Genomic DNA, 8,222 nt, shown 5'->3' with positions numbered 1-8,222 from the left:
AATGTACGTGACTAATCTGTTACTTGAGGAACGGGGAGGCAGATTCACAGGCACGAATGACCCAGGCTGTCAGGAAGCTGATGGGATTCTCTGCTGGGAAAAGTTTTTTTTTTTTCTCTCAGAGGGCTGTTCCTCTTGTTAAATGATGGGAGAGAGATACTCATCTGAGTATTAGATGTGATGGATATGGTCTCTGCTAAAGAGGTGGCCATCTTCTTCCCAGCCCTGGAGGCAGATGTTCTGCACCAGGACGGCACGTCCCCCTGCTTCCCCCCCAGACATGTGGATGCCATTCCCTTGCTGTGGCACGGTGCCATTAGCCGCGGCGTGCTCGCTTGAGTGCAGAGGCTCTGGAAGGTCTGGGTGTGAGATCAGGGCAGATCCTTACTCGTTCATCTCCTAACTGGCTCAGGCAGAGGCCCGAGGCTGTGGGACCTGAATGCTCTGACCTGAAAACAGCCAGGTCCCTGCGGTGCAAGCCCAGTCCTCGCCTCCCTCCACCACTTTGCCTTGCTCTGTTTCAGTTGTGCATCCTTAAGCGATTCAGGGGCTCGGGGCCAAAGGGCTCTCTGCCTCGCCGAGCTGATCCTGAAGAGAAGGGGTGATGTGCCAGGAGGTCTGGGAGGCGAATGGCATTTCATCACTGTTCTCCTGGGAGAGGTAGAGGGATCCAGCATGGGAACAACGGGGGTGGGGGGCAGGGGTTAATGAGGAGAAATGGGATAAATTAAAGCAGGGAAAATGTAGGCCAAGTATTGGGGAAAAACATATGTTTAAATGCTCTCAAGCCAAGAATTATTTGCTCAAAAAAAATAAAATAAGTAAATTCCAGAGAATGACTAAATTATTGGACACAGCTCCTAACTAGGTACCTAGAAAATGTGTTGAATCAGGCTGTCAGTGTGAGTTACTAGCCCAGCTCTGGAAAATATACCCTAGGGAGCACCAGCTTTCCTGGTTTTCCACTGATCATAATGCCAAAGCGAAATCTCCTGAGGCGAAGGGCTTGCACATTAACTAAGTTACAGTGCCATCTAGCCCCATCTAAGACATAAGACGTTTATGAGTGGTTGCTAATTTTGTTCCTGTAACTGGGAGGCTGAGTCACTTTAGCTCGAACCCACCTCCTAGGTCATGTGCTTGTGGATGTAAGTATATCTGGGAGTACATCCGTACGTGCACCAGAATGTATTTTTAAAGACTCGTCCACGAGTCACAAATGTAAATGCCTGACAGGGAGCCATCCCAGCTGGACAAATCCTACAGTGTTTTCATGGCCACTTGGTGTGAGGAGGGCAGCTCAGTGTTGCTTAGGCCTGTCTGACACTTCCCATTGATAAGACACTACTTTGCAAGGCTTAGAGATTTGCCAGCCTGCAACCGCTTGGGCTGGGAACGTTGGGTGCTGGGTGCTTGCTGCGGGCTATTGTCGGAAGCTTCCCCCAGAGCAGTGTTTGTACAGTTCCTGAGGGTGAGCTACGGACCGATGCGTGGGTTCGCTCAATCTGGAAAGGAAAAAAAAAAAAAAAAAAAGGCAAATACAAAAGCGATAGCACTGCTGCTACCATTCATCTTGCGAAACACGGTGGGGGCAGAGGGCGGTGGCTCCGGCTCCCGCTGCCCGCGGTGTGCTGTGGCTGCATCCCTGCGCCTTTCGCCGCCCCCGCCGCAGATGCATCCTCCCCTGAGAGACGGGGCCATGGGGCCAGCTCCGGTCACCGCCAAAGGCCGCGGAGCGAAGAAAGATGCGGTGGGCTCCCCCGCGCAAGGGTTCCCCCGAGGTCTGGGAGAGTGCTAAAGCTGCTGTGTCGGCTCTTTGGGCATCTGCTTTTTGCCCGTGTGGGCTCTAGGGGACTTCAGGGCGTGCTGCCAGGGGCCACGGATTTGGTGCAATGTTGTGTTTTTGAGTCTGCTAAGATGGTGTCAGGCTTCCTTTTCTGCCTTGCAAAAGACTAATGCAGGGAAGCTGGCCGGACTGCCAAAGGTAGCGAAGTAACCTTTTCCTATAGAGGAAAACACCCGTTATCCTAACTGGGCTTGGATTACGAGAGTGTTGTTTTGCACTTTCTCCTTTATGTTTCTTTTTTTTTCCTTGTGTGCTCGCAGTAATGTCCGTAGCCAGACATATGCTCACGGCCTGGAATGAAGTCGACTGCAATTACATCCTAAGGGAGTCACTCAACGGGGGTTTTGTGAAGGCAGGACGCAGGCTTTGGTGGAGCCTGTCGCTGCTGCACATGTGCTGTTAGACCTCCAAGTGCACTCACCCTGCCTTCAGCTTTGTGGGAACGAGGAGCAGAAGGCTCAGAAATACAGCCAGTCTGGTGCGCATCTGGAGGCAGTAACGTGAGGCAAAGTATACACCTCCTGTACTCGAACGAGGTGTTCTCTTGCACCAGCGATTTCAGCGCATCAGCACTGAAATGCTGCCTTTTAAACGCACTCGCGCCGCATCCCCGTGCTCCGTGCCGGTCCGAACCTTCTCCAAGAGCAAAGGTGCTTGGAGCTGGGTTGCAGGGTCAGGCCTCTCTCTGCGGTACTTTCGCCTTACTTCCTTTATCTCCAAAAGCAGCAAGAAGCACATGCTGCGGCAACGTAATCATTTAATCCAGTCTGGTGAAACCTGTTCTCCAGATGAACAACTGACAGATCATTTGCTCCGTAGCCCTGCATATGAATGCAATGTTTGTTGGGGCGGCTGGATGTGGTGCCAGCTTTCCACTCTTGTTTCCAGCAAAGCCAAGCAGCAGCCTGACCGTGGATCTGCTTCCAGCTCCTTCCTCCGCTCCCTGCAACACGCTCGCTGCAGCCGCGTTAGTCCCGGGGCTCTCCCCCTCCTCGGCTGCTCGCCGCCGCTGCGGATGCGGTAGGCGCGCAGATACCTGCCCGGCGAAAGCGGTCCTCGGAGGAGCGCAGCAGCCTTGTGGTGCTCGGGGTAGGAACGTGTTTGCCCGAGGAGGCAGGTGATACCTGAAAGGGTGCAGCCAAAACTAACAAAGGTGTGTTCAGAGATAGATACAGTTTGATCTTTAGCCCCTGATGCAAACCTTGCTTTGGCTGGGGAGGCTGCTCTGCCAAGCCCGTTTGTAAGGGTGTATCAGCCTGGCAGATGGCTGGGGATGGATGTGCCAGCGGTGGGTTGGAGGGGGGACGTTTGCTGTTGTCTCCCTTGCAACTGCCGTGAGTTAGCAGGGCCGGGAGAGAGGTGCATCCCCTGTTTTAGGCCTCTGAATTCCTCGCGTCTGACTGCCAGACTCGGGGGGACGGTGCCTGTGTCCAGAGCTAGAGGTTCGTTGCGCATCGTGCAAATGCATGTGCTCACGTAGGTTTTCTGAGTGCCCAGCACTGAAAATCTGTCCTCTCCCAAGTGCTGGAGGTACTCCCGGTGGGCAGCCTGTCCTGCTCTGCTGCGGGAGGCTGCTATCCCTTGTTTGCAGCTTCTCTGGTTTCAGCTTCCATCTCTCTTCCAGATTTTGTAATGCGAGTCGCCTGGGCTGCTAAGTAACAGCTGACAATCTCACAGCCCAGCCGATGGCTCGGTGGCAGCACACTACCAGGGAGAGGACTCTGGTGAGCTCCTGGTGGCAGCCACTGCTCCAATAAACAGCATTAGAAACTTTCCAGGTCAATATGCAATGGTTTTGCAGCCGCCTTCTTTCTTTTTGGCTTAAGGAGCAAGCCCAGACATTGGGCTGAGGTTCTACCAGCACCAGTTTATGCCCCTTGAATTGCTTGATCTGCTTGTGTTGCCTCTGAGGATGGAGAGCTAAAAGGAGCTGCTTGCATTCAGATTGCAACCCAGATTTCTTTAAAATGCCTTTTTTAAGACGGGCACGTGTGAAATATTTTTGGGGCCAGCACTATGAGGTTGGCTCAGCCTCCAGAAACACCTTCCAAAGCTTGTTGTCCAGAATAGTGTGCTCTAAAAATGCATTGCATCCCCCTGCACTAGCTGGTCCAACCTCCTACCGTGGCCATACAATAGGGTTTTTCTTTCAGCTCAGATGACAGCGGTCTCATGCAGCTGGTTGCAGAAGACCCCCTTGCAAGAGCAGCTCTCCTTCCAAGCTCGGTTAGCTTGGCATCAACTGAACTGCGTGAGGCAAGTTTTGAGGCCTCTCGCTCCAACTTCATGGTAGCCCCGTTTGCCTGCTGTTTTGGTCTGTCTCCCGTCAATAGCTCTAGCTGGTATAGGCGGTTTTTAATGGACACATTTTATTGCTCACAGATGATGTCATATTCAAGCTTGGACATGTGAAGTAACCTGGTCACCAAGCAACTGGCAGCGGGTGGGAGAACAAGCACCCTTCTCCCACCCACCCCCATGGCTTTGCCAGCGTGGCTGTCCGGGAGCAATCACCTCTGTGGATGAGTTCAGCTGATGATCAGGTCAGGGTTTGACCCATCAGCTGGGACTGTAAAATCTATTCCTACTGCTGTGATACTACTGGTTTTACTGTTTTCAGCCAAAGCCTAGTAAAGGCATTGGAAGCCCTCACTGATTGATTTGAATGGGCTTAGGGTCCATGTTGTTTCAGGATCCTAACATCCATATTAGGATCTGTATTTGTTGCACATTGCAACAGCTTCTTTTTCTTTCTTGCTCCCTCTTACGCACCTCTAGTGCCTAGCTCCGTGCTAGACGAAAGCCCGTGGGGCATTCAGGGAGTGCAGGTCTGGGCCGTGCATCGCCCTGTCGCCAGGACTGAGCTGGGAGAGGTCAGTACATGTGCACAGCTCAGAGCAATGCGTGCTTGCGGGGGATGGGAAGTTTAAAAGGATCACTGGTATTTTATCTTCAGTTTAGCATGGCTCAGGTTTGTCAGCAAGTCACCACAGTCCTGAAATTTCAAGCCTGAGGTGGAGCTGGGAAGAACATCCTAGAGCTCCTGGGTCGCTGTCTAGGGCTTTGAACACAGCTTCAGTCAAAGACTCCTCCTTCCTAAAAGCAGAGAGATGTCAAAGTGTGATGTTTGCATTTGTTATGTGAAGTCCACTCAGACCTATTCACCTCCCCCCCCCGCCTCTGCATCATTTTTTTGGGCAAGCATTAACTAAGAAGGAAGGGAGTAAATCTTGCTTGAAGTTTTTTTTCTTGCTGCCCCCACATCCCACCTCCAAGCTCCCCATGGCAGGTGCTAAAGAGGCGAAAGTCAGCGCTCTGCAGAGTGAGATTAGCAGCGCACAAAACGATCTCTCTCCTCCTTGTGCACCTCAGAGTCTGGAAACTCCCCCATCTCGCCAGTCTTGGAGCCCAGCTGTCCCAAACCCCAGACAGCAGGGATGGATAGCAGCAGGCTGCTCGTTGTGCTGCAGCCCGAGCGATGGAGAAGATAATGGGAAGGTTTTCTTGGTACAAGTACGAGCATGAATCCTCTGAAGAAATATTAAGTCTCGTTGTGGTGGGGAAAAAAAAAAAAAAAGAAAAACAAAGCAATCACACGCACATACACACACACACACACACACACACACACACACACACACGACCTTGGCCTCATGTAACATTGGAGGGTTTGGTTGTGTCTGAATTTTTTCTCAGCTGCTGGTCCTCGGACTCCTCCTGACACGGCTGCACCGCTGGAGCAACAGCTGGAGCGCTGAGGTGCACCGCGGTGCTGCCAGCTCTCCTCGCTGCAGAGCGAGCCTTGCACTGTGATACTCGGGGATTTCCTTGAAGCCCTTATGACTCTCTGCCAGAGTGCTGAGATCGCATGAGAGTCTTGGCTTTTGACGGAAGAAAAAGAGGGGAGGGGGGAAAAACTAATTAAGAAAAAAAAAGTTTCTAGCACCCATAATTGTGCATGGAAATTAAAAAATGGGAAATGAGTGTGACCTATGGTAAAATAATAATCAAAAGTGTATTCTACCTTTTTGCCCTGAGCAGGGCTGTGTGAATTGTTTGGATGATGGGGAGAGAAAACGGAGCCCTTCTCAGTGCTGCAGCCCTGTTGCCACTGCAGAAGAAAGAGCAGTGAAAACTTATTTTGCCACTTTGGATGCTAACCTGTGGCAGGCAGTGGCTTTAGCTATGGTGAACGACATGGTTGGTGCTTCCTACTCCTGGCTGCTCCTTTTTGCCAAAGTTTACTGCAGTGGTGGTGGTGGTGGCCCAGCGAAGGGTATGACGGTCCCTCACAGATTAACTCCTAAGCCTTAGGATGTTTTGCTAAGTGAGGTGCTAGTCCAGTCTATGGAAATCTCGGTCTCAAATTATTATTATTTCTTTTAAATGTTAGACCCTGCCTGCAAAGATGAAGTTTTTCCTGGCCTCACTTTTCCGTATTGCTGCTATTCTTTCCATCCTCTATCTTCATTGCTTCCACTGTGGGTACAGAGAAGCAAGCTTTCAATACAGGCAAGTTTCCGACCTGTTTGTTAGCAGCGCTCTCCACAAAAGGGACCATGAGTAGTTGGAGATGCTACAGGTAAGCATCTGAGAAGTAATCCTCCCTTCCTCAATGAGGCAGTGTGTTTTGCACGGTTAGGGCGGTGGAAACAGGACTCATGAGTGACAGAGCAAAAAATCAGCGATTACTATTTGGCAGGAGATACTTAAACTTTGTCAAGCTAGGCAAGCATCTCCATTGTGGTCTCTGACTCACAATTCAAATATGCTGGGAACATTTGAGGGGGCTGGGTCAGTTCTTTAAGCAGTGGGAAAAACAAGGCTTTAATACATCACAGCGTAGCTTTGGGTCTGTGCTCTACTGTTCTGCTTTTCTTTGAGGAAACTGGTGTGGCTGGCGGTGGGGAGAGGGAGGTGTTGTGAAACCGCACACGCACATGTGATTTTGATCCCTCCTCACACTGTTTCAGGCTCATTTGACTGTGGTGGATGAGCTGAACCACTTCTGACTGACTTACCCTCCTTAAGGTGAACCGAGGATGGGGCTGTGCGCTGTGGCTGGTGACAGCTCGGTCCCCACCTCTGCTGCAGCAGCCTGGCTGAGGTTTGCAATGCAGAGGAGCTCGTGGAGGGGCTGGCCCCTTCCAGCTACTCTTTACCACTCTGTGGGCACAAGAGCGTCACAAACTGGCCGGTTAAACCAGGTTTGCAGCTCTGGTGTGTCATCATGGTGGCAAAAAGCAGCCGGGCTGTTCTGGTGAATCAGGCTGTGGGGGTAGGAGGGCTTGCCGGCAGCTCAGCTCTCTTCGCTTCTTGCACCACTCCAGATAAAGCTGAGCGGCCCCCTGGGGGGGATGCATTTATGCCCTTACTGAAGGTGCTTTCTGCCGATACGGCGTGTTCCTGCACATGGAAGGGAAGGCAGATACGGCCAGACATCCTCTCCCAGATGCTGTTGCCCTGGTGAGAGCGGCTGCTGGTGGTGGGGTTGCTCCTCCGGCTGGAGGCAACCACCCCCTCGGGGATGCTTCCCGGCAAATACAATCGCAAAGCGGGCAGATGCTTTCAGCCCGTGGCTTTGCACCTTCTGCTCCTGGGAGGGGCCGGAGGGAGAACTGGGAAGTGGCGCTGGAGGAGTACGGCAAAAAAATGAGCAAGACCAGGCGAGGAGTGGCCATATGGCAGCTGAGCTGTTGGCTCTGTAATTAAGCCAAGTACTCGGGATGCGAGAGGCTCGGCGGTGCTCGGTTCAGAGCCTGGCTTCCTGTGTGTTCCTCCCCACTATGATTTCAACCAGAAATTCCATTTTTGACCTGAAAAATCTTCCAGATGAAAATTTAATTACAAAAGTGATGTATTCCCACAAGAAACTTCAGTGTCAGCAAATAAGCATTTTTTTGATGAAAAACTTTTATTCACACACGCAAAACTGGCTCCCATTGACTCCATGCTAGAGCATTACCCTGGTAAAATCTCTAGTGTTTTGTTTAATAAAAAATGATTATGATTTGCAATTAGCATCCATTAGGCATACAGGTCACAAAGAATTGATACCAACACTGCGGTCCTCCCATACAGTTTCTCGGTGAGTTATTAAATCATGACTTACGCTATGCCTGTGATTTATAAAAGGTTACTGGCGATGAAGAAGTGGGATGAATGAGACGTGGGAGTGTTAACCGAGAGAACCAGATTTTCTTTCCTTTTGTGCAACAGATCGCCTGCTTTCTGCACAGCAAAGGTGCAAGCATTTTCCTCCAGCCGATGTGATTTGTAACACAGACTTTGTAAATACTTTCTGTATGCAAAGGTCTTTGCTCGCAGTTGTTATTGGTTCCATATTTACTTGGGATCTTCGCATGCAGAGGATGGC

This window comes from Aquila chrysaetos, chromosome 18 (genome assembly GCF_900496995.4).
Source record: "Aquila chrysaetos chrysaetos chromosome 18, bAquChr1.4, whole genome shotgun sequence".
Lineage (NCBI taxonomy): Eukaryota > Metazoa > Chordata > Aves > Accipitriformes > Accipitridae > Aquila > Aquila chrysaetos.
The sequence above is the reverse complement of the archived record's forward strand: the minus strand, read 5'-3'. Positions refer to the sequence as shown.